At 41.9% G+C, this 25,743-nt stretch overlaps 1 protein-coding gene across 1 annotated transcript in view; it reads right to left on the bottom strand.

Annotated features, from left to right (window-relative positions):
• The window catches only part of LOC126212783 (Golgi integral membrane protein 4-like), a 131,358-nt gene extending 112,323 nt beyond the window's left edge, over positions 1 to 19,035 (bottom strand). Inside the window, exon 1 of the mRNA XM_049940187.1 lies at positions 18,880 to 19,035. The gene's annotated coding sequence lies outside the window, so the exon portion shown is untranslated. The remainder of the gene's footprint in view (positions 1 to 18,879) is intronic.
• Between the last annotated feature and the right edge of the window lie 6,708 nt (positions 19,036 to 25,743).

The raw sequence follows: 25,743 nt of genomic DNA, 5'->3' as shown, positions 1-25,743 counted from the left end.
TTATACAATCTTTTATGAAACCTGTGAAAGAGGTCATGTTAGCCACTAACGTTTCTGTGTTTGTACCTGTCAACCCACGAATCCCTCTCAACAGTGAATGCAAAGCATAATAGTTGTATGCTCAGCACGAAGCAGTGGCAGATATCATCCAAGCTGGACACTTGAGCGTACTCATCAGTGATAAAAATCCTAAAATTGGGAAGGAAAAAGTATTCCGAGGCAGAGCAAATCAACGATAATAGTGCAAGGTTCATTAGGTCTGCCTCATCGACAAGTCTGTTCCTCTCCAGTACAAACTTACAGTGCAAGAACGCATGTAAAACAACCTCAGTGTCTCGAGATGGGAGGACACTAAACCACACAGACCCCATGGCCACATATACAAGAGCCAAAAGTTGGGTATCAGACATAAAGACAGCATGTGGTGCACAGTGTAGAGGTGACCTGTTTCTGGTCCGAGGCTCATTACAAGTACAGAGTGCAGGAAGGATCAGGGACAATCTACAGAAGGCTGTCAGATACCATGTTGAAAGGCTAAAAGATGCAACTTAACAACTGTTCCACAGCACTCGGTGAACGAGATGATTGTGAAGACCCTGAACAAATGTGGAGAGACATCCGGAGCTAAGTGACACACAGCAAAGGAAATGGTCAAGAGAGACCCAGTTGTCAAGAAGATCTGGTTCAGAAAGGAATTCGCCAATGCTTTGGAATCCCTACAGGAAAGCCAGGAGAAAGTGGCTGCAGGAGACAGATCTGGTGCAGCATAAAGCACGAATTGAGGAGGTTCAAAGAGCTACACGAGCAACTCCGAGAAGGGCAAAGAGGAGGTACATTAAAGACATTGTCGTTGAGGCAGAAGCAGACTTTAGGGGAAATGAGACCAGAGAAATGTTCCAAAAGGTGAAGCATTTTTCTAAAGGGCACCAGACGAGACAGAAGTTTGTTGAACACTCAGATGGTAAAATCCTATCTAGCAATAGTGAAATTGTCAAAAGATGTAAGGAGTATTTAATCAGATTCTTGACTGTGATGAACCTGAAGTACGATTTGATTTCTGGTCTCTAACCACAGCTGCCTCCCACCCACACCGGATGAGATTGAAATGCAAATCAAAAGGCTTAAGAAGAATAAGAGCCCAGGTGAAGATGGAACACAAGTCACTATGATGCAGGCAGGAGGTGAGAAACTTGCAGAATACGCCAGCTCATACAATTCGTCTGAATTAAAGAAAAACTACTAACGGAATGGAAAATGGCTCTAATCTATCCAGTCCATAAGATGGATGACAGATCAAAATGTGACAACTTTCGAGGAATCGAAATTAATGTAACCTACAAGATCCTGTCCTTATACATAGAACTGAACCTTTGGTACAATCATCGGTCGGCGAATTATCGGGGAGGTTTTCGACCGTGGCGGTAGACAGCTCCTTCTCAGACAGTTTGCTGAAAGACTGAGAGAACACGATAAAGAACTACACATTCTGTTTGTAGATTTCACAAAGGCGCTTATGACTGTCTACACTGCAAGAACCTGTTCCATCGTTTAAGAGAATGCGGGATGCCACAGAAACTCATCAACCTGATAAAGATTTCCCCCGAGTGAAAAATGCAGAAGGATGAAGACGGAAAAACCGAGTAACCCGTGACTTGGAAATTGTGACAAGTCTCGTGCAAAACGATAGTTTACCTTTTAACCTGTTCCATTTTGTACTCGAGAAAATCATACTCGAAATGTTTAAAAAGAACCTCAAAGTGGAGAACCTCACATACCTAGCCTAAGCAGATGATATTTTCTCAATCGGCAGCTCAGGAGAGGAATTAAAACAGAAGACCAGGGCACTGGAGGTGGCTGCCAGCAAATTTGAGCTACTCACAAACGAAGCCGAGTCAGAGTAGTCGTTACGACTCATCGACGAGGTCGAGATACCGAACAGTCGCCGCGAGTGACAGGCCGGTTCTACGAGATAAGTTTGCAGATTTAAATACCTGGGAGCACTTTTCACAGAGAACTCATCATACAAAGCAGAGACCTAAGCCAGAATCCAGGCAGAAAACCGTTCCTTCTACAGCCCGACACAGCCATTTCCATACGGATGTCTCTCGAGACAGTTCAAGACTGGGCAAAATAAACCTCGATCCGACCTGTGGTACTGTACGGCAGTGAGATGTGGAGTAGCTGAAAGCAGGACTGCCGTAAGCTTCCCGTATTTGAGAGAAAAGGGCCGGGGGAAATCTACAGTGCGGTGTAACGTGCGAGCACAAGTAAACGGAGGATCAGACACGGCCACAAGCTAGACTAACAGTACCGAGATGCCAATATACCGGGATTCGTCAGATACAAGAGACTACAGTGGGCCGGACAGGTAGCAGCGATGCAAGACAAGAGGTGACAACAGAAGTGTCCCGATTTCATTCCCACAGGCAGGAGACCGAAAGGAAGACAGAGGAAAAGTGCACGGACAGCCTCCACGAAGACTGTGACATTTGGCGATAGGTGTGGACAGAAGGCAGCAACCAACAGAAGACGACGGAGAAGGGAACTTATAGCAACAATTGGTCTGTTGGGCCTGATCGCATAAAAGAATAACGTCATACCTGTGGGGCTATTTATGGCACTAGCTAGCTCCAGTAAATTAGAAGTAGTAAATATATCTGAAAACAAAGATGATGTGACTTACCAAACGGAAGCGCTGGCATGTTGATAAAGACACAAACATACACACAAAATTCAAGCTTTCGCAACCAACAGTTGCTTCATCAGGAAAGAGGGAAGGAGAGGGAAAGACGAAAGGATGTGGGTGTTAAGGGAGAAGGTAAGGAGTCATTCCAATCCCGGGAGCAGAAAGACTTACCTTAGGGGGAAAAAAGGACAGGTATACACTCGCACACACACCCATATCCAACGGCACATACATAGACACAAGCAGACATTCGTAAAGGCAAAGAGTTTCGGCAGAGATGTCAGTCGACAAGCAACAGTACCTCCATTATGACAGCTGCCACCCATTCCACATCAAACGGTCCCTTCCCTACAGCGTAGGTCTTCGTGGCAAATGAATCTGCTCCAATCCCAAATCCCTGAACGATTACACCGACAACCTGAAAACAGCTTTCGCATCCCGCAACTACCCTCCCGACCTGGTACAGAAACAAATAACCAGAGCCACTTCCTCATCCTCTCAAACCCAGAACCTCCCACAGAAGAACCCCAAAAGTGCCCCACTTGTGACAGGATACTTTGTGGGACTGTATCAGACTCTGAATGTTGCTCTCCAGCAGGGATACGACTTCTTCAAGTCCTGCTCTGAAATGAGATCCATCCTTCACGAAATCCTCCCCACTCCACCAAGAGTGTCTTTCCGCCGTCCACCTAACCTTCGTAACCTCTCAGTTCATCCCTATGAAATCCCCAAACCACCTTCCCTACCCTCTGGCTCCTACCCTTGTAACCGCCCTTGGTGTAAAACCTGTCCCGTGCACCTTCCCACCACCACCTACTCCAGTCCTGTAACCCAGAAGGTGTACACGATCAAAGGCAGAGCCACGTCCGAAAGCACCCACGTGATTTACCAACTGACCTGCCTACACTGTGAAGCTTCCTATGTGGGAATGACCAGCAACAAACTGTCCATTCGCATGAATGGACACAGGCAGACAGTGTTTGTCGGTAATGAGGATCACCCTGTGGCTAAGCATGCCTCGGTGCACAGCCAGCACATCTCGACACAGTGTTACACCGTCCGGGTTATCTGGATACTTCCCACTAACACCAACCTATCCGAACTCCAGAGATGGGAACTTGCCCTTCAATATATTCTGTCCTCCTGTTACCCACCAGGCCTCAACCTCCGCTAATTTCAAGTTGCCGCCGCTCATACCTCACCTGTCATTTAACAACATCTTTGCCTCTGTACTTCCACCTTGACTGACATCTCTGCCCAAACTCTTTGCCTTTACAAATGTCTGCTTGTGTCTATATATATATCTGTGTGTGTGTGTGTGTGTGTGTGTGTGTGGGAGAGTGCGCGCGAGAGAGAGAGAGAGAGAGAGAGAGAGACAGAGAGAGAGAGAGAGAGAGAGAGAGAGAGAGAGTATACCCGTCCTTTTTTTCCCCCTAAGGTAAGTCTTTCCGCTCCCAGGATTGGAATGACTCCTTATCCCTCTCCCTTAAAAACCACATCCTTTCATCTTTGCCTCTCCTTCCCTCTTTCCTGATGAAGCAACCGTTGGTTGGGAAAGCTTGAATTTTGTGTGTATGTTTGTGTGTCTATCGACCTGCCAGCGTTTTCGTTTGGTAACTCACATCATCTTTGTTTTTAGATATATTTTTCTCACGTGGAATGTTTCCCTCTATTATATCCATATCAGAAGTAGTAAATATTTTTTAAAGTTACAGTATATTGATAATTTACATTTATTTAACATACCGTAATATTACACGCAACTGAGGAAGACAGGACTACAAAAGTTGAAGATATCATTTATTTAAAAATTTTGAAATTGCAATATCTAATGTATTTCTGTCATACTTGTGATACAGTTTTATTACACTAAACCGGGACTTCGCACTCACAGATTTTGTGCCCGAGCACTCACGCCTGCTCAGAATCCCGTCTGTGAGCGGAGCAGCTGCGACGTGGTGGGGAGTGGGAGGTAAGGCGTGCACTCACCGCTGTCGAGGTGACACGGGAGGAGCACCACCTGTGGAGTGGGGGAAGGCCATCTGAGCAGCAGTGGCTAGTTAGTGTTGTGTAACACTGGCAATGTCTTCCAGATCTCGATCTGCAGTGGGAGGAGTCTTCGGTTTTGCAAGGCACCGGCATCAAACACGGCAATTGTGCACTGTGTACGTGATACAGCTGATGACACTCACAGACCGGTCGTACATTTTTGTGAAGAATTCGTCACGGCACAGCCGGCGATAATAATCAGATAAGTACACAGTGAACCCGAGATCGAGATGAACTGCCATTTATCGACAGCAGTGAAGGACACTCTTAGCAGTGTTAAAGAAGACTGCAGAAAATACAGGTTTATCGTGGAATTTATTTGTTTCTGTCAGAGGGCCAGTCCCATTGTAAATAAATGAAGACTTAACGCAAATGAATCAGAAAATGAAAAAAGCTTCCAGTACCCAGTGAAACCCTAGGTGTTCTCTGCACGACTCAGCAGGAGAATGTATGAGCAGAGAGTGTCACTTTGGAAAGTGTAATGGGTGTAGTTCGTACAGTAATAAGTTCGAGAGCACTGATAACATAATTGTCGGGTTCAAATTAATGCGAAAGCTTGAAATTTGTGTGTGTGTGTTTGTGTGTTTTTTATTGTGTCTTTCTCATTTGCTAAGTTACAGTATCTTTGTTAAAGTTGAGCAACCCTCCGGGTTACGATCTGTTGAAAACGGAATCTGTCTGCTGCATACGAGCATTCGAAATGAAAAATCAGTTCAGGAAGAATGAGATTGATAAAGGAAATCCAGTTCGTGTTCCAAAATTGTCACCACAGAAGGTCTCTGTTACTAACAGATTTCAAATGCTATCCACCTAGTTTACAGAAATTTACAGTTTCAATTTAACAATGTGACAGCACTACACAGTGACTTTTATCCACTTTATTCTCCATATTCAGCAAACACTGATGACATTCACATTCATCTGCAGCCTGAAGTAACTGCATGTAATGAGATGGGGCATATCATGACAGAATCAATAGAGAGAGATTTCTACAGGTATTTCCTTCAGCATCAATATTTTTCCGAGTACACGAGACAGCTGCAGGCTCGATACCAATGCTGCATTTACCCTACACCTGTGAACAACTGTTTTGAAGATAACACACATTTAAGAAACTCTGACACAGGAGCCTAAACTGCATATTGCACCTAAGATGCAGACCAACAATCTCTTGACAGGCAGAAAGACCGAGAAAATCAGAAGTGAGAAAGTTGACTAAAACTCAGTACATCTCTGATGTCTGATTAAGAAATATGAGAAATATGTACCTACTTTGTGTTTTTAGTTTAGTTTAGTTTGTAACAGTGACACAAAATTAATTAGCCTGAGAATTACAGTGTCTCCACACGGCTGCCCCACCCCTTCCCTGGGCTCTGGACACACACTACTCACTGCTCCCAGCAGTGTGCTCGATGTCTACTCGTGGAGCACGTCGGCTGGGAAGCCTCGCTCTGCACCGACAATAAAGTCGCAAAATCCTAGACCGTATAGGTTACGTGGGCCTGTCTTCTGCATGTTTTTTTCTGGCTGAATACCTCACTTTTCTATACCGTATCACGAGTGATTATGTTTATGAATGTTAAGAACGTAACTGACTGTTGACAACAAACTCAATAATGAAGTAGATATCCTGTGACACTGTTGCCAGTACGCCCCGTCGTTAAATGAGCTGACTATGAGACGTTCTACAGTGGACAGCACACATTATCCTGATTTCAAGCTTCTGACCCACGAGGAAGTTTTTCCTCAGTGACGATTTATCCCGGATTCGGATACTGTGAGACATTAGTGAATGAAAATATGTAAACTAAGTCAACCTTTTGACATACTCACCTCAAAATTTATATCTAAATAATATCCGTAATGCACAAGTTGCAGAGCTTAGATCTTTAATAAGATCAGTACAATGAGTCCAGAATGAGACTTCCACTCTGCAGCGGAGTGTGCGCTGATATGAAACTTCCTGGCAGATTAAAACTGTGTGCCCGACCGAGACTCGAACTCGGGACCTTTGCCTTTCACGGTCAAGTGCTCTACCATCTGAGCTACCGAAGCACGACTCATGTCCGGTCCTCACAGCTTTACTTCTGCCAGTATCTCGTCTCCTACCTTCCAAACTTTACAGAAGCTCTTCTGCGAACCTTGCAGAACTAGCACTCCTGAAAGAAAGGATACTGCGGAGACATGGCTTAGCCACAGCCTGGGGGATGTTTCCAGAGACGAGGTACTGGCAGAAGTAAATCTGTGAGGACGGGGCGTGAGTCGTGCTTCGGTAGCTCAGATGGTAGAGCACTTGCCCGCGAAAGGCAAAGGTCCCGAGTTCGAGCCTCGGTCGGGCACACAGTTTTAATCTGCCAGGAAGTTTCATATCAGCGCACACTCCGCTGCAGAGTGAAAATCTCATTCTGAAAAGTGTACCTATAGCAACAAATGGCACACAGTTTTAATCTGCCAGGAAGTTTCATATCAGTGCAGACTCCGCTGCAGAGTGAAAATCTCATTCTGGAAACATCCCCCAGGCTGTGGCTAAGCCATGTCTCCCCAGAATCCTTTCTTTCAAGAGTGCTAGTTCTGCTAGGTTCACAGGAGAGATTCTGTAAAGTTTGGAAGGTAGGAGACGAGATATTGGCAGAAGTAAAGCTGTGAGTACCGGGCGTGAGTCGTGCTTCGGTAGCTCAGATGGTAGAGCTTTTGCCCGCGAAAGGCAAAGGTCCCGAGTTCGAGTCTCGGTCGGGCACACAGTTTTAATCTGCCAGGAAGTTTCAGTACCATGAGAATTCAAATTCAGAGTCTTATCAATACAAACATATTAAGTGTTCAGAATATTCTGTTTCATTTAATTATTTGCATTTGTGCATTATTTTCAGTAGTGTGGTTAGACATTTTGCAGTACAGAGTCGGCTGTATTGTGTTTTATCAAAGTTCAGTTAGTCTATTTGTATATAACCAGTTATTTAGTTTTACCGTCTGTGCAGTAATGGCAATGACCGTACCTCAACTGGATCTCTTCACTTTTACCTCTATACAAATCTGGCACTTACTCGTTAATCAAACTTACAGTCGTGCACACTTCAAAAGGTGGGGCGATGCACAGCAGCAACGTTTAGAGTGACGAAACATGAATTGAGCAGATCATATTTTTTAAAACACTAGAACTGCTGACTCTTACATCCATTGATACACTTAGTCGTTTGGTGCATACAGAGGAAACATATTATGTGGACAAACAGCGACAATCTATACACAACCGTGACAATCACGACTGACATCCCATTTACAAAACTTAAAAGAAGAGACAGAACAGTTATGCAGTCTTAACTAAAACAAATAATTTAGATTGCAAACAGTGTTTATTTTTCTAGTAATGGGTTTCCGTCTTCTCCCCACCCCCGGGGAGAGAGTAGCTGACGACAGGTGCCTCTTAGCATGCACAACCAATCTAAGCACCAGCTCCACACATCAACAATGGAGTTATATATTGGTCTGAATATTGTCTTCTTATGACTGAAATCTGTTACCAGAAAAATAAACACCATTTGCTATCTACACTGCTCGTTTTTTTTAAAATTACAGTAAAAGATCGCTATTGTTCCAGTTGTGATTTCAAAAATTATTAGTTATGCAAATTATTTCACAATTCCTATTACAGACTTCTATGAGTTGTAGAGGGTACTTATAAACATAATGAGAATATGTTCAGAAATGATTGATTTGGTAGTAAAATCAGATCACTTTAAGACCTCCAACTTAAGACAGTATGAAAATAGCAGTAAATGTAAGTTCCATCCTATGTCCGGAGTGCGGGACTTCGGCTGGTCGATTTCCAATAATAAAATACCGATACCCTTTATTTCGGTTTTATTTGTTAGGCAACCAGTTTCAGCATTACACCATCTTCAGGCCTGGTTTCTAATAGGAGGGTTACTTGATATATGCAGACCTGAAGATGGCATAATGTAATGCCAAAATTGGTTGCCTAACTGGTTGCCTAACAAATAAAACCAAAATAACGGCTGTTGGTATTTTGTTATTGGAAAATAGCAGAGACAATGTGCTCTGAGTCGAGTGCTCTACACGAGTTGCTCAAAGCAGCAACCCTGCTGGTTATTGTACAATGTGTATCAGCGATCCACGCTTCCACACAACACACGGTCACAAATCCTCGTGTGCATCGGTCCAACATCCTAGTAGTGAACGTACCAGTCTCTCCGAGCTGCTGTTGTAGTCGAATTAAAATCGTACGTGACGGACTGACGTGATGCAGGATGCTTCATTATATCTATATCTACACCTAAATCTACATTCTGCAAACCACCATGAGGTGTGTGGCAAAGGGTTCGCACCACTGTTCCATTTATTAGGTTTCTTCCTGTTCTATTCATGTATAGAACACAGGAGGAATGATTGTCTGAATGCCTCTATCCTCACAATCCCTATACGAGCTATATGAAGGGGATTCTAATCTATTTGTGGCACCATCCCATGCTAACCTTTTCATGGGCCATCTAGAGGAATCCTTCCTAAAAACCCAGAATCCTAAACCCCTCACCTGGTTGTGATTCACTGATGACATCTTTGCTATCTGGATTGAAGGCGAGGACACCTTATTCACATTCCTCCAGAACCTTGACAACATCTCCCCCATTTACTTCACCTGGTCCTACGGTCCTACTTAACCCAACAAGCCACCTTCCTAGATGTTGACCTCCACCTCAGAGATGGCTACGTCAGTACCTCCGCCCATATCAAACCTACTAACCACCGGCAATATCTCTACTTTGACAGCTGCCACCCGTTCCATACCGAGAAGTCCCTTCCGTACAAACCTAGCTACCTGTGGTCATTGCATCTGGTGACGAGCAGTCCCTCTCTAAATATACCGAGCATCTCACTGACCGTAATAATCCTCCCATCCTTGTACAAAAACAAATCTCCCGTGCCTTATCTTCCCAGTCTCCCACCACCTCCCAAAGTCCCACAGTCCGGCCACAGAGGAGCATTCCCCTCGTAAATCGGTACCGTCCGGGACTGGAGCAACTGAATTACATTCTCCGCCATGGTTTTGATTACCTCTTGTCCTGCCCTGAAATGAGAAATGTCCTACCCACTATCCTTCCCACCCCTCCTACCGTGGTATTCTGCCGTCCACCGAACCTACACAATATACTCGTCCGTCCTTACACGACCCCTGCTCCCAATCCCTTACCTCGTGGCTCATACCTCTGTAATAGACCTAGATTGAAGACCTGTCCCATACACCCTCCTACCACCACCTACTCCAGTCCGGTCACTAACATCACCTATCCCATCAAAGGCAGGGCTACCTACGAAACCAGTCATGTGATTTACAAGTTAAGCTGCAACCACTGTATTGCATTCTATGTAGGCATGACAACCAACAAACTGTGGCCAAAAAACAAGCGGACCACCCTATTGCTGAACATGCTGTCAAACATGATACCCCTCATCTTAATTACTGCTTCACAGCCTGTGCCATACGGATCCTTCCCACCGACACCAGCTTTTCTGAATTGCGCAGGTGGGAACTTTCCCTGCAATACATCCTACGTTCCCGTAACCCTCCTGGCCCCGACCTTCGCTAGTCACTGTCCTCACCCGTCCAGCCCCCTCCCTGTTCCCATTCCAGCACTACACAGCCGTCATTTCACCGCCACACCCAGTCTTTTAATTCCTTTTATTTTTACTTCTCTCCTATCCGCTACTTACCCCCTCCTCCCTCCGCAGCTTCTCTCCTGCCCTCCGTCTAAACTGCAACACTTCACTGTCTGCCACCCCCACCATACTATCCCTCCCCCTCCCTGCCCCAGCCTCCTCCTTACCCCCACCCAGTCACCACTCCCATCATGCACTAGTGCTGCTGTTCGCAGTGCGGTTTCAGCTCTCTGAGACTGCAGATGTGTGTACAAGTTGCGTTTCTGTGTGTGTGTGTGTGTGTGTGTGTGTGTGTGTGTGTGTGTGTGTGTGTGTGTGTGTGTGTGTGTGTCTACTGCTGACAAAGGCCTTAATGGCCGAAAGCTTTAATTTTGTGAAACTTTTTGTTGTGGCTATCGCGACTCAGCATCTCCACTATATAGTGGAGTAGCAACTTTCTCTGGTATTGTTACATTCCCTCCTGGATTTTCCATTGTGTGACTATTTCTGGAGTCATCATTTAAAGCCAGTTCTTGAAGCTTTGTTAATACACTTTACGTCTATCTTCAAGATTCTTCCAGTTCAGTTCTTTCAGTATCTCTGTGACACTCTCCCACAGATTAAACACACCTGTGACCATTTGTGCTGTCCTTCTCTGTATACTTTCAAAATCCCCCATTTGACCCATTTGGTAAAGGTCGCACACACTTGAACAAGATTCTAGAAACGGTCACAAGAGTGATTTGTAAGCAATTTCATTTGTAGACTGATTGCACTTCCCCGGTATTCTACCAGTAAACCCAAGCCTACCACCTGCTTTACCAAATACTGAACCTACATGTGCACTCCATTTCATATCCCTACAAAGTATTACACCCAGGTATTTGTATGAGTTGGCCAATTCCAAAAGTGACTCATTGATATTATAGGTATAGGATACTACTTTTTTTGTTGTTTGTAGTACACAATTTTAGATTTCTTAACAATTAAAGCAAGTTGTCACTCTCTGCATCACTTTGAAATCTTATAGAGATGTGACTGAATATTTATGCAGCTTCTTTTAGATAGTACTTCATTATGATAACTGCACCAACTGAAAAAAGCCCGATGTTACTGTTCACACGGTCTAAAAAATCTAATTGGATGCATAAGAAATCTACTCACCAAGCAGCAGCAGAACATACACATAAAAGGTTATAACTAGGCAAGCTTTCAGAGCCAGTGGCTCCTTCAAGCAGAAGAGCTGAAGGGGAAGGAAGAGGGGTGAAGGAAAAGGACTGGAGAGGTCTATGAAAAGGGGTGATTTCTGGAAAGTCACCCAGAACTGCAGGTCAGGGTTTGCAAGGTCATTAACATCCAACATGAACAGCCAACCACTTCCCTGGAGCACACCCAAAGTTACTTCTACATCTGACAATGACTTCACCCAAGATAACATGCTGTGTCTTCCTTACCAAAAAGTCCTAATCCAGTCACTAATTTCACTCGATGCCCCATATGATCGTACTTTTGACAATAACTTAGGTACTGAGTCAAGTGCTTTTCAGAAATCAAGAAATACTGCATTTAGGTGATTGCCTCGCTCCAAAGATTTTAGTATGTCACATGCGAAAAGTGCAAGTTTGGTTTCATATGATTGATGTTTTTGAAATCCGTGTTCACTGGCATTGAGGAGGTCATCCTGTTCATGTTACGTCATTATGTTTGAGCTCCGAATATGTCATAAGATTCTACAACAAATCGATGTCCAGGCTATTGGGCGGTAATTCTGCTGATCACTTCTACTACCATTTTTGTAGAAGAGTGTAACCCGTGCTTTCTTTAAACTACAGGGTAGAATTTATTTGTTCAAGGGATTTCGATAGGTTATTTGTACGACTTGCTCAATTCCAACAGTGACTCGTTGAAATTACAGACATACGATACTAACTATTTTCATTTTGTGAAATGCACAATTTTACACCTCTGAACATTTAATGCAAGTTTCCAATCTTTCCACCAATCTTATCAAGACCTGACTGAATACTTCTGCAGCTTCTTTCAGATAGTAGTTCATTATAGATAACTGCATCACGTGCAAAAAGCCTGATGCTACTATTGATAGTGTCTCCAAGATCATCAATATACAACATGAACAGCAAGGATCTCAACACACATACCTGGAAACACACCCGAAGTTACTTCTACATCTGACAATGACTCTTCACCCAAGATAACACGCTGTGTCCTCCCTACCAGAAAGTCCTCAATACAGTCACAAATTTCACTCGATACCCCATATGATTGTACTTTTGACAATAAGGGTAGGTGCGGTAATGGGTCAAATGCTTTTCGAATTCAAGAAATACTGCATCTATCTGGTTGCCTTGAGGCAAAGCTTTCAGTACGTCATGACAGACAAGTTCCACATGATAGATGTTTTCTGACTCCATGTTGGTTGGCACTGAGGAGGTCATTCTGTTCAAGATACCTCATAATGTTTAAGCTCAGAATGTGTTCCAAGATTCTGCAACCAATCTATGTCAAGGATATTGGGTAGCACTTTTGTGGATCACTTCTGCTACCCTTCTTGTAGACGGCTGTGACAAGTGCTTTTTTCCAGAGAGATCTACAATAGATATAGTTAGAAGGGGGGCTAACTCAGCCACAAATTCAGTATAGAATCTGACTGGGATTCTATCGGATGCTAGAGATTTGTTCGATTTTAATGATTTCAGCTGTTTCTCAACACCACTGACACTGATATTTATTTCAATCATTTTTTCAGTGGCATGAGGATGAACAGTTCTCTTGGGTTTTCTTTTGTAAAGGAATATTTGAAAACAGAGTTAAGCTTTTCAGCTTTTGGTTTGCTAACCTCAAGTTCAGTTACTGTCTCATTTGCTAGAGAGTGCAAACTAACTTTGGTGCCACTACAGCCTTTACATATGACCAGAATTTCTTTGGATTTTGTGAAAGATGATTGGAAAATATTCTGCTACGGTAGTCATTGAAGGCATCACACATTGCTCTTTGACAGCCATGTGTGTTTCATTAAGCATCTATCTATAGTCATACACTTTGTCATACACTTATTATGCAGTAATTTCTGTCTATTTAGAAGTTCCTTTACAGTGACTGTATACTAAGGAGGTTTCTCCAATATGATTTGTGCAGGAGATTTGAAAGTGATCCATTCTTCAACTTAATTTACATTGAAACAGTACATTTCTGGGTGTGGGTTCCTTATCAAAACTTTAAGCCCTTCTACAAACCCTAGAAGATTGTAGCAGGATTTGTGAAACACCCTGTGTAAGGATAAAATTATTTTACACACTACCAATAGTTAACACTATTAATGTGTTTTCTTTGTTTTTATGGTCTGATACTGTACTATACATTTACATTTCATGGTCATTACTTATGTTGGATATATTTATATCAATATATTCATAATATACACACCTTATCATGCAGATTTGCTCTGCACTTTGTTCAAAGCACGATGACATCAATTATTTGTTCAATGTTGGAAGATGGATAAATAAATAAGTTAGCAACATAGTACCTGGCCCAAGAACTGTTTGCAGCTTAAGAGAACTATGGTAGGATATGTAAGATGAAAGTGATTGCTCCACACCACTTAAAATACTCCAATAAACTGATGTGAAATGTGTATGGTAAAACACGAATTGCATTTATTCAGTTGTACACAGGTATAGCTTAACAATCAGTAATATCATGTTATAAGCAATTTAGAATTGACAGATTAACATCTTACAAGGTCTCTGCCTGATTTAGGATGATGCAACAGTAACTCACATCAATATGCCATGCTTTTTCTCACAACCAAGGTAGTTGTCCAGTGTCTTGTAAGGAAATACGCTGTAATACCATTGGCAAGATACTGGGAAAATGTACTCAGTGCATAAAAGAGAGAGCTAATTAAACACTTATTCGACCCATCCTAGATTACTGCTCAAGTGTGTGGGACCTATACCAAAACAGAACTAACATGGTATACTGAACATATCCAGAAAAGGGCAACAAGAATGATCACAGGTTTGTTTGACCCATAGGACTGCGTCAGCGAAATGCCGATAAAACTTTAACTGGCAGGCTTCTGAAGACAGATTTTAAATATCCCACAAAAGCCTACTCACAATTACTGAAGAACCAGTATTAAGTCAGAAATCTGGGGATATGCGAAAGGGCAGTCAAATGAAAATCAAACACTGTCACAGCTGGACCAAGGAATGGATCCGTTCAATGGTAATCACCACACACGTTACAATATTTATCCCACGGGGAGACGCGACAATCAATTCTCGTTCTGCAGAACACCGTCGGCCGCCGACAGATCCACAATTGCACCCACTCCTGCACATTCACATCCGACTTAGACCGACGTCCACACATATGTCTTCAGGTTGCCAACGGTGTGAAAATCACATGGCAAAAGATCCACAATGTACAGGGAGTGCTGCAGTGTTTCCCAACCAAATCGCCGACATACTGTCTTCGGCAGTGTGGGGGTGGGCAATTTCGTGTAACAGGACGATTCCACCCGACAGCATTCCTGGGCATTTCGACTCCACAGGCATCGCATTTTCTGCAAGTTGTCTTTACAGTGCTGTAAACTGACTGTGAAACTCGCCAAGTGAGAGGGCCCCCCGCAAGTCGAAGGAAGTCATCGTGACCTTACCGGAGTACACGTGAACAGCTCTGGATTTCACTGGCAGGGGAGATGCAGTATATTTCCACTATCGGCTTTGCCGTCTGCCCTCAAGCTTTCTGAGGTAATTGCACTGTTGTGCGAGAGCACCCGGTCTCACACTGCCGACTGGACGAACACTACGCTTCAGTTATTTTGTCGGGAAACACCGTAACATCCTCTGTACAGCTCGTATCTTTAACCACGTGATTTGCACTCCTTTGGTGACACAGAGAAAGACATATATGGACATCGGTTTCAGTCAGATGAGGAAGTGCAAGAGCGGGTGCAGTTGTGGATACATTGGCAGCCAACCGTGTTCTACAAAACAGGAATTGATTGTCTCATCTCCCGGTGGGATAAATGTCTTAACACGTGTGGTGATTACTTTTTCACAGAACTATTCCATGGTGCCACTGTCGTGGGTGTTCGGTTTTTATCTGACTGCTACTCATAATATGGCCCTCCCTCCCTCGTGTCTCACTAGTACAGGGACTGAAGACATGATGAGGTTAATTACACATACGTGAGTGGAACGAGGAGTAGACCTTATAAGATGTATGAGAAGAAGCATCCTCTACTGAGAATTATACAAAAGTCTGCAGAGTAAAGATGTAGATGTCTATTTGTAAATTCATTACCAACAAAATAAATTTCTCAAATGACCAAAGTACCTGTAACTTCAGCCTCAATATTTTTTTCAAAACTTTAAGCACGATACTACATTATGTGAAAGTTAGTCCGCCTCCGTAGCACAGGGACAGCGTTACAGCCTACCATGCAAGGGGGGCCGGGTTCGATTCCTGGCAGGGGACTGGGTGCCGTGTGTCCATCATCGTTTTCATCACTGACACGCAAGTCACCGAAGTGGCGTCAACTAAAAAAACTTGCAATACGGTGGCCGAACCCCGAAGGGGATATCCCAGCCAATAAATGCCATACAATCATTTCATCTCATTTCACTATGTGAAAGTTAACATCCTGCAAGGAAACAGACTCGATATGCACAGTAATGCTTCAAGACTCAATGAATTAAGATTAATGTTCAGCTGGCTGTCTGGATGAACAGACATTAATGACGACTGAGAGCCATCCGACATTAATTTGAAATAAATCTGGTAACTGCAAATATCATGGCATAACCTATGTTAGGTACAGATACACCACCTATTAGTGACACCTTAAACTCTGTCCCAGACTAGGACTCGAACCCAGATTTCCCACTTATCACAAGTGGTAGCCTTAACCTCTTTGCCTACCTATGCACGCCTCACAGACCAACCCAAACTTCCACATGTCACACTGTCTACATCCCATAGCACAGTCCCCTACATTTGTCCAGAAATCAGGAAATTCTTTCAGATGTGCAAGCAAATATTATATGCCAAGGAGGGCACAATATCATACGTACGGGATACAGACAGTGGGAGAGATGGAAGTTCGGGTCAGTCCGGCATGCAAGCACAGTAGTACATCTGTGCCGCACAGATGATGCTGAGATATTCACAGCAGCAAATTTATTTCGAATTAACAGATTAACGTGCCAAATTTTTGAGGGCTGTTTTCCAACCTGAGGATGAACAGCTTCTGCTATAACTACAGTAATGAAAAAACTGGAAAGATTAGGTTAACTCATTTCACACATTATCACTGATTAGTAGCATAATATTTATAAGTAACTTATCACTTAGAAGAAAGCACTTACTACATAAAATAAATATATTGTATCTATGGTTTGTGTGTGTATGCTTTCGTAACACCAGTGTGAACTGATTGGGGGGAAAAATACCTTAAAACAGTGCCTACATCTATCACTTGAAAAATAGGTGAATCAAAAATCTGCTCCTCATTTTCAAACAGTTTCATTCAAAAATACATTACTACAGGAAAAAAATTGTATACTTTCACCTGTTTATTATCTTTGGTTCCGATGGTGCAACATCAGTATCACTAAAATCAGGCTCCTACTATTTCTCCTTGATACATACTCAATGTTAAATCCAAGAAAACATTCTATATTATAATAGTCAGTCAGCGTATGATTTTTCCTTCAACCCAAAAGGTGACAAGATATTTAACTTTAGTGAAAGTTCATGTGGAACCAAATTACTTTTTTTCATATGACAACACATGTAGACATTTTGCATGAGAATATATTCAAGGACATGTCCACTATTTAATATACATCTTCTGAATTTACCTCGCAGTGCCAGTTTTTACAACAAAAAGTGTCTTAAATATGGCATGAATGTAGACATCAAGCTACACTACAGATCAATGTGTTACCACAAGTTCCATCTTGCAATCATATTTGTTAGCTTTGTCAACTCTTAACCGAATTATCATAGGTGATACAGTATTCATAGATAAAACACAATATATGCAATTCTGCTCTTGGCCTGGCAACACTATTGGAAATAGTGCACGTGGGTAAATTAAAAAATGACAGACCATTGTAAATACGTACGGATTTATACTGGGAAGAACCTTAACTGGAAGACATATTATAGACCTTCTCAGATATCTAAGTTCTGTAACTACTGCATCAAACATAAAGCTTGATTTGGAAAGGAAAATGTCAAAAAAATGGCTTACTTTTTCTATTTTCACTCAGTAATGTGGTTTAGTGTCAATCTGGGAAGACTCTTCACTGAGGGTGTAAGTGTTTTTTGCACAGGAGCATGGAATGCGTAAGGAGAATGAATTGTGTGCAGCCCCAACATCTTGTAGACCACTCCTAACACTTGGTGATACATACAATAGGAACACAGTACATTTACTTAATTATCATGTCTGTCATCATCAATCAACTGTAATTTGAAAAAAAGGGTAATTTGCATAAATATAGGTCTAATACTAAACAGAGAAATTATTTAGACTATCCATCACTCAGCCTTAGTTTGTCACAGAGAGCAGTGAGGTATTCTACCACAAAAATCGTTGCCCCCACATCCAGAGCGGAAAGAAGACTCTAACAGAGAATAAAATTAACTTCAAACAAACTGAAATCATATCTGCTTTACGTCTGCTACTACTCCATGGCATTAATCTGTTCGCAAAATTAATAATACATATTATATCAAACACGAGATGTAGATGACATTTACTGTTTTTTGGAAAAGGATACAAAATATTACATACGCGTATAAATTCAATTTCACAAAAGAATCGTCAATAATGTATCTGACTCTTCGTGAAAGATGCGCTATTGATGAAGTATAGTGTTGACAGCGCTGCACTCTTAACACCGCACCGCTATTTCGTCAGGTGTTCTGCAACGAAGTAATTACACAGCAGCAAAGAGCTGCTGCACTTTCACTTCTTGCAGGATTTCGAAACGTCAACTTGTTACCGACCTTCAGTGCTGCCGGCAGGGTAATAGGAAGTTCACCTCCTGGAGAACTCACCTGAAGTAATGCCAGCACCAAACTTCGGTCGTCATCCTCAAACACTACACAACTACATTTAAGAACATTAAAATATCTCTATATCACATTTCTTGCAACACGATAACGCAGATGAAAGGGTCAGATTAAATACGTGATACAAATTGCCTACGTAAGTACTATTTTGTTGGCGTTACGTGGCGAACTGTCATAATATGTATAGCAATGCTTTAATTGCCATAGACCACCAGACGCTACGAGGAAAACGAAAGTATTACATTATATTATTGGGCAATAGTATTAATGGCACTTCTGCACCTTTCACTTGTCCTTATCACAACCGATACACATCAAAGGAACGTGCACTGGTTTGAACGCTTACATCGGATAGCATGCAGTAACATCTTACTTACGAGAGAAGCGTTCTTTGAAGTCAGTTTCTCCGGCGATTATTAACCTATTTGTACGTGTTTCTATAACACTCTTTACAGTAACAACAAGCTTCTTAACTACCGTTACATTAATCTGATGTGTTGTCAAACCTCAGCCTATGGAATTGTTTTCTGTAGAAAATCTTACACTGCACGCCGGGAAGCCATAGCTGACAACATCAACTCTAATTCCGGTGACATTTTCCATATGATATTTCGGTCGAAACAGAATCAGATCAACTTGGTAACAAAATGTTTTGTATGTCTTTTCTTAAAAAGACTTCGCTGTCTCACTGTGCGCCGGAAATATAAAATTTAAAACAGTTTTAAATATTTCGTTGTTGGCAGTATGCAGCGACAAGTGAGCACCGACATATCGCGAGCTCTGCTGGCCAGTTCCCGTTTCTCGCCTGAGCGTAAGGTAGTGAAAGCTTTGGATTTCTAGAGTAAAGGGAGAAAAGCCATCAAAATCCTATTCATTCATAGTGCGCGTGTGTTATTCGTTTATGCGCTATCTGTGAACACTTCTTGGACTGAAATCGGAATTTGTGTGTGATTTTTGAAACGAGCAACGCAATGATTTGTGATAATCAAGTGTGTTAGTGTTGGTACCTACGAGCTCTGCATCCCTGGTGGTGGTGGCACGGATTAAAAACCTCTGCACAGCCGATCGCAAGAAGTTGGTAAGTTATAAACATCAGAGATGAATGTTATAGGCCCGTCTTGCGTTTCAAGGATATGCATTAACCATTCTGATCTGAATCCGTTGGCTGGATACCCGAATAGTGTCTGGTTTTGGGGCAATTATGGCCGAAAACAAAGATTCTGCCAGAGTTCACGTAGGTGCTGGAGATGTTCTGCAGATATATAATGACGCCTGCCTGGAAATGCGTATACTGTAATTCATATTTGCTAATGAGAACGATACTTGGAATAGTTTTACATTCATTTTGTTTTAAAAGTATGCATATTTTAATTGCTGTTGCTTTGTTCGATAATATATAAGGGGTAATTGCTATTTTTTTTATTATTTTAGTATGGGCCATGCAGTTCTACAGACTAAGTCTCTCCCTTGCGTTACAGATCGCAGAAGCCGTTTGCCCTCTCAGCATCAACTTAACCACAAAAGAATCTGACATTATTCTTAGTGATGTTTCACTCAGTGTGCACGTATAACCTAATTGAAACTTCCAAAACTAATCGATGAAATCCTGCAATTGGGAATTTTTTAATTTGCCTAAACACGCCCTTCTGTTTCACACATTATGAACGTATTACCTGACTGGAGCTGCTAAAATTACTCGATGAAATCATGCATCTGGGATTTTTGTAATTTGTGTAAACACGTCCTTTGATTTATTCCTCCTTTTAATAACTCGACTGCACAATTATGGGGACTTTTTAAGAGTACTATGAACTGTATAAGGACCATTTTTCTTTTTTAAGGGTAATGTGAACTGTATAAAAATATAATGACCATTATACTCCTGTGGAACATATTATTACTATGGTTAGTACATTTGTTTGTTGCAGTATTGACATCAAGCCATTGCCATGATCGCATCGAAGTACAATTGGTTTTGCTGCAATGAAATAATTTGAGTCAAAAATAGGTGTCATAAGAATGATAAGTAATCGGTATGAGGTGATTTGAGTAGATGCTATATGTAGGTGTATTATTTTGGAATGTCGATATCCATATACAGTTACAGGAAGACTAGAGTTTGAAAAGTGTGTGTGTGTGTGTGTGTGTGTGTGTGTGTGTGTGAGAGAGAGAGAGAGAGAGAGAGAGAGAGATGAAGGCAGTGTTGTTACTTCTTCAATTCGATATGTGTACTGAAGTCAATGTTGGCAGTATATCATAAGAAGTGAATAATCAAACCGTTGGTACCAAACTGTGTTCATATGGTTTATAAGGATTGAAAGCATGAAGAATCTTCTTTAACTTTAAACACTACCACAAGTTTTTTGTTTACATATCACTAACTTCAATTTTGTTCGTATTCGGATTCTACAGTCTGGACTAGTCTTTCCTAGAGAGAATAGATGTTAGGTTTAACATGATGTTAAGTACTACGTCTGAAGTGGTCATCCCCAGAAGAAAAACACAGAAGTTGTTTCTTTAGCACAAATTGTACTTTTTCTGTGTGTGTGTGTGTGTGTGTGTGTGTGTGTGTGTACACATACACTCTACTACCACTACTACTACTTGCATGTTATTGGTGATTTGTGTTTATTCATAACTGTTGACTGTAATGGTCACAAGCTCACTGCAGTTTCACAAAAATTTAGAGTAACTTAAGCGAAGTCCACCATTGGCTTTGCATGTTTCCAGTCAGCATGTACCACCCTAGAATAATATCATTTTGCAGATATCAGCAAATAGAATTATAGCAATTTGTCTGTCAGTGTACTTGATTTTTATCTTTAGTCTCATTTCTCTGTCTGCAATGTGTAAAGACAACAACAGAACTTTATGTAAGACCACCAGTTGTTGTAACAGTTGTTATTGGTTATATTCATTCCCTTGATTCATAGATTGAAAGGCATAACATATCGTTAAGATTCCAGTAGGGCAGTAACTGGTAACGCAATCGCATTAAATGGCTGGATATTTTTCACATCCACAAACATTGCCGGAGGCGAAACAAGTGGTAAGTGACTACGCCCGTCATATGTGCTGGACTATTTTGCATTTTGATTGCACGCACCAAAGGTATGCACATTACACCCTAATTATTTATTTTAAAGTAATTGTTGGAAATTCGGCAGATAATTAGTGCATTACGATTACAGTAAAATTACGACACAATCCGCACCTCTTTTTTTTTTGAGTGGCTTGTGAGACATTCCCGAATTTCTGTCCTTTTCAAAAATTTAACCATTTACTTTACGCCTTCCAGATAAGAGTTCATATCTACTTAACATTTTTTTTTCATTTCTATACAATTTTCTTTTATTATCTTTCGAAGGTTGCTTGATTTAAGGTGGTGGAGGGGTGTCAAATATTTTAGTTAGTGTATCTGAGGAAATGCAAGAAAGATATTAAAATTAAGTCCTTATAGGCAACGGTAGTACGTGCACCCGTCCAAAAACTATCCCACCTCCTCGGCCCATAAAAATGTAAGGAGATCAATTCAAGAACAAAACTCCAAATTGCAGTATTTCGCAACACGAAAACGTTTCAAATTATTAGATCCGAAAAATGTAAGGGAGGTAAAGCGAGAGATGATACACTAGTAAGGATCAAAACATCAGTGGAAACTGTGTAGAGAAGAAAAAAAAAGTGGAAGTCCATAACAGTAAGTAAGAAACAAGGAAGAGGGCTGATATGGTCAGGAAAAATTGAGTAAGGTTTTTACTGATATTCCTTTTTTTACGTAATGATAATGAATAGTAGGAATCATTGAAAACGAATTTAAAGGGATTGCGTTACGAAATATGTGTAAAGCTTCTCAACATACAACTAGAAGAAAAAGATTGCAGGTTGACCAAAACAGCATATGGTCATTGAGGGTGATGTGTTGTGTTCGTAGTCTAGCATTAATGCATTCGTGTAATGAGTCTACATGCCTGGATGACTGAGAGACACAAAGTTCTGGTGAATGTTAAAATTAAGGCATGCGGAACAAATTTTCAGGACGCGTATAGGGCGTTAGTTCGGATACATCCTTAACTGGCACGGTATATCGTGTCAAGAAAGTGTAATTTATATTGTAATCGAGTTCTCTGAGCAGCATTTTCCATGTTTGTAACTTTTTCTTTGCGGTAGTCATAGCTCGGCTCAAGTCAGTCACATACAGAGTTTTAACGTGTAGGAGGTAGTAACTCGTCTTTGGATTTAAAGAAAATTCTTTATGCAAAACCACGACGAGTTTATATGACGTGAAAAGTGGTTTAGAGCAACATCAAAACGGAAATAGCCAAGGTGAAGTAGTATTTAAAACGTAACTTCCCCGTTTTCACTGTTCATCTGCCCCGTGCCATTTTTTTCGGATTTTATAGCGTATTTGCGCGATTGTGAAGCGCGTTGTAGCCCCGCAACTGCGGCCGCTGTTTCTCCAGCTCCGCGGATTCCCAGAGCCAGGCCTCGGCGCGTCCGCCGCCATTGCGGAGTAGCGGGCTGGCCACGTAAGAGAAGCTTCGAGAAGCCGGCGTCTCCACCGCGGCCGAATTCTGCGGATTGTTCTCGCCGTCCTGTGTTTGCAGCTTCTACTACGCCACAATTTTGTTTCTTCCGAATTATAAACACGGGCTATTGGTTGTCTCCTCACTCTCAGAACAAAAGAGCGATAAACCACTGGTGACGTATCGCCAGAATTCGGTCATCCGATTCGACATCACACGTGAGCGATATCGACTGTTGTTTCGCTGGTTATTAATATCGACTGTTGTTTCGTTGGCCATTACGAAGAAGACGTCTGAGAACGCAGTACATTCAATGTGTGTTATCGAACCATCCTGGAATACTTACTCAGATCCAAAGAAGAACTGTACAATGTGAGTCATAGGACATCGCGTATGCATTATACACTGTGATTATAATTAAACTATCGCTACTTGAGAGGGCCGTCACCGGAAACGAGTCATCCAAGGCTAGTGAAACCTTGTGGAAACATTTGTAGGGACATGCGCCCCAAGAGTAGTAACGAATAAACAATTGAAAGGAAACGCATTTTAATTTACACATTGGAGGGTAACATTTGTTAATTGCATACCATGTTTACGTTCTACGTTACAAACAATATTCAATGTGACGACCACCCGCATCCACAAAGGCCTGAAACCGCAGTAAATATACCATGAAACAATTGTTCGCAGCACTTTTCGAGAGGCAGACAACTGAATGTATCGCTCACGTGACACAGCTTAAAGATTGCGCACTGCATACAGCATTCTCAGCCGGCGCAATTGGCTGTCGGCCTCTCCCAGACCAATACCCAAATCGCCAGTTAATTCGAACTTCCGGATCAAATCCCCGTGCCGAAAGAGCCTTTAATGTGTCAATACTCGCGAAGAGCTTACGAGTAAAGCCTGCTCACCTTGTCCAGACCCGTGTTAACTGATTGCAACTATAAATGAAAACTGATGCTTGTGTGTCAACCCTATGTTGCCATGCAGGTATGGCGCCTAACGGCATGTCGTGACACTATTACTACTAACAAAGCAAATCCTGCAGCACACAGTCTGACCATCATTCCTATAAAGTTTGATATCCGTACCGGAAATCGTTATCCGTCTGCAGTGGCCCAGGAAGCGTAAGTTTTAATTATAATCACTCTGTACATACCTCACGTATGTATGAATATCTGGACAGTGTATTGCAGAAGAGCACATTGTCGCAAAGGGAAAGCTGGACTATAAGAGACTTCCAAAACAAAAAGTGATCAAGTGCTGTACCACAAGTGCAGAGGTATCGGATTACATCCCAGGCTGGGGTTTTTACCAGTCACTTACCTCTTGTTTCGCCTCTGGTAATGTTCGTGGATGTGAAAAATATAGAGTTACACCGGGTTTTTGTTAAATTGTAGCCAAGTAGATAGGTTGTTCCGAACAAGATTCCTGTTGATTACTGCTTAAGGTTTTTTTTCGGTATCCACATGTTTATAATTTACACTCAAGTGTTTGGCACAGATTTCAAAGAGTAAGTTCCAGTTTGTTCCTTTACCGTATCGTTCTCTAGTAGCCAGTGGGAAAATTGAGCACCCGAATCTTTCGTTCAGAGTTGTTAGTTTGGTCATTTATCCCTACGTATTAATGTTACTGTGGCGTAAAGTTCTGGTAGAGAAAATGAACTGCCTTAATGGTAGCAGCAGTGACTTGAGCTCCATTATGTGACGTTTACTGTACCTGCAAAAGAATTATAAGTAAATATACGGTAATTTAAATTTACTATACTGGCAAAGCTCTTTGTGGGAAATGCAGGTCGTCTTAAGTTTTCCATGTGTTGTGCACAACTTTCCGGTATGTTTTTCACAATTACACCTTGAAGCCCTCAGATACTTTTCATGTATTAGCCTTATATTTAATGTGGGTCAATGGGAATATGCCAACCTGTAGACCTAAAGGACTCCGGTTCCACTCCCGCCCAGTCCTGGGATTTTTCTCTCTCACTAATCACTCCTTTCGCCTCTGGCAATGTAATTATAACTATTCACGCAATGGTTTTGCAATCGCGACGTGTGTGTGTGTGTGTGGGGGGGGGGGGGAAATACTACCAGGAGGAACTCTGCTGGCTTTCATAACCCGTGTTGTAAATTGTATAAAGGAGATTTAGATTGTATATACGTGACAAGTGTAGCTGGTGAATAGATATGCTCTAAATCAGTGGTTCTCAAATTCCTTGAATCCACACCTCTCTTCACCTGAACATCTGCGGCTCCTTGACATGCGTCTCGACGTGTGGAATAAACAAATTCAAGTTTCGAAAAAAAAAAAAAAAAAGTAGAATAGTTTCTTCTTTATTAGCAGGTGACCTATACAATGTAATCCACTTTTTATTTTTATTTTATTTGCATTTTATTCCTGCTACGAAATCCGGGAAGGACGAGCTTGCTTCTTCATCATCAGTTTCAGACTGAAAATTGGGACTCGCATCTATTTCTCCACACTCATTCGCAGTCTGCATTTCGTGTTGATGGCTGCCGATGGTGAAAACGACACCGCACGTAAGTGTAATGTTACTTGTGGGTATTTCCAATTCACAAGCTCCATCGCTCAAGCATTGCTGACGAGCAAACTTCAATTTCGATGCAGAGTCTGAAGAAATACTAATAAACTACTATTGCTCGTCGGTGGTAAGTGTGGATGGAATGTCCGTGCGGTAAGGATCTCTGATAGAATTAT

This window comes from Schistocerca nitens, chromosome 11, assembly GCF_023898315.1.
Source record: "Schistocerca nitens isolate TAMUIC-IGC-003100 chromosome 11, iqSchNite1.1, whole genome shotgun sequence".
NCBI lineage: Eukaryota > Metazoa > Arthropoda > Insecta > Orthoptera > Acrididae > Schistocerca > Schistocerca nitens.
Note: the sequence above shows the minus strand (reverse complement) of the source record. Positions and strands in the feature narration are given on the sequence as shown.